Source organism: Capsicum annuum, unplaced genomic scaffold (genome assembly GCF_002878395.1).
Source record: "Capsicum annuum cultivar UCD-10X-F1 unplaced genomic scaffold, UCD10Xv1.1 ctg33149, whole genome shotgun sequence".
Lineage (NCBI taxonomy): Eukaryota > Viridiplantae > Streptophyta > Magnoliopsida > Solanales > Solanaceae > Capsicum > Capsicum annuum.
Window position 1 is genome coordinate 1,513 of NW_025839910.1, and position 2,043 is coordinate 3,555.

The window sequence follows — 2,043 nt, forward strand, 5'->3', positions numbered from 1 at the left end:
ATAATATTTTAACACGCGGGGTTCAGTTGGAACCTCTTGCACCGCTCTGTCTCCGTCGTCCCTAGTCATGCCAGTGGAGATAATTGTTCTTGATTACACGTGTGCCAAACACTCCTCTTGGAAGCTCCATTGCATGTTTTCATGGAACAATTTGCATTCGGGTGAAGCTTTTGTTCATCATAAAGGTTATTACTTGTAGTGATTATTGATGATAAGATGATTAATACTCTCAAATGGCTATAACAGTTGATTACACTAGTGGCATTTAAATTTTCTTAATAGATATATCTTGCATCTTATTGCTAATCATTTGTTGCTACAAAGAGCCACCAGTTCTTCCGCCACACAATCTATCTCTTCATCCCCTTTCGCGTTCATCATCTCACTCAATTCCTTAGCTTTCTTCCTCACAGCGTCCCCGCTTTCCTCTACTACCACCTTCCTTATCACCTTTGCAATTCCCACTCCAATATATTCCACAAGCCTAGTATTCAATGGTTGGTCAATGTGCATAGGCATGGAAATTATTGGCATACCAAACTTCATACTTTCTATGAAAGAACTTCATCCACAGTGACTCACAAATCCACCTATCGATGGATGTTGAAGAATTGTCGCTTCAGGAGCCCATTCTTCCATAATCATTCCCCTTTCTTCTACCCTTTCAAGATACCCTTCTGGTAATGCGTCTTGCTTTCCAATTTTTTCGCCGTGTGGAAACCTGATGACCAAAATGAAGTTCACTTTGCTAAGTTCTAGCCCTTGAACTACTTCAAGTATTTCCTCCTTGGATAGAAAAAACTCACTTCCAAATGAAACAAACACAGTTGAACTTTTTTCTTTCTTGTCAAGCCATTGCTTGATCTCCTCGTGATCATCTTGATCAATGGATTGTTGAACTAGCGAACCAAGGGGGATTATTTTCTTGGAAGCAAAATTTGAAAGATAATCCATATATTTTGCTTCAAAATTTCTGTAAGCTTTCACCAGAATAATTCACGTGATTGCTTAAGAGCCTCACTGAATGGGAGCTTCTGACCCGGTGTTTCATCAATATTTTTCTTCAATGAAAGCATTTCATATTCGCGTAGATAAATTTCAGGAAACAGGAACATCTCTTCTGTGTCTCCAAACGTGTGGACGACCCATGAAAAGGTTGCTACGCTAAACGTGATGAATACAACAGCTGGAATGTTCAGAGAAGAAGCAAAATCAGCAGCCCATGGCTGATTGTAGTCATAAATGACTAAGTCTGGATTTAGAGCTAATTGTAATATGTCAGAAAATTTTGGAGCAGCCATTTCGAAAGCTTCTTTGAGGGTGCCCATGAGATGGGATGGAAGGCCATGTTAGGATCGATTTGCGTGCACACACACTAAATCTATGAAGAGGATGAAGAAAACTAGAGAGAAAGTTCTTGAGGAGAGAGAGATAAGTGAGAATGAATTACGTGATAATACCCCGAGAGTAAACTCCACGGCGGAGGGGCTATTGATATTAATGACTCAGAGTATGTACAGTTACACAGAGAAATGAGAATAAAAGGTACCACCTAAAATTTGGGTTGAACTGCGTGAACATTAATATATAACAGTACGTCACATATTAATCAGGCTCCACAACCTAACAGGCCATTTGTGGTGTGATAATGTGGAGGAAGATTTGGCAAAGATGGAATATGAAGCTCAACTAATTCTATTGACTGAGAATACTTCTCTATGTCTCTTTTCTTGATGGAGTACTTGAGATTTGCGGGAGTAGAACATATGTAAATGTGGAAGTTTCTATTTGCGAGTTTTTTGACTAACTCTAGATATGGACTTGTGTGACCATGTGCTAGCCATGGAAACATGAGTACACTAATGGTTTTCTTCTTTGCCTCCATTAATGATCACTTAGATTTCTCTCTCTCTCTTTGTTTTCTCTATGTATAATGGATCTAGTAAGTGCGATTATTAATCAATTTATAGTAGTTATTTGTTGAACTTAGGTTGTGTGACACCCTTAACAAATGCCGGGCTGATGAAGGCGGGTCAAGAAGGT

General features: G+C 39.2%; 1 pseudogene; it reads right to left on the reverse strand.

Moving 5' to 3' along the window:
• Positions 1-306: 306 nt before the first annotated feature.
• On the reverse strand, positions 307-1,910 carry LOC124891270 (annotated as a pseudogene).
• Between the last annotated feature and the right edge of the window lie 133 nt (positions 1,911-2,043).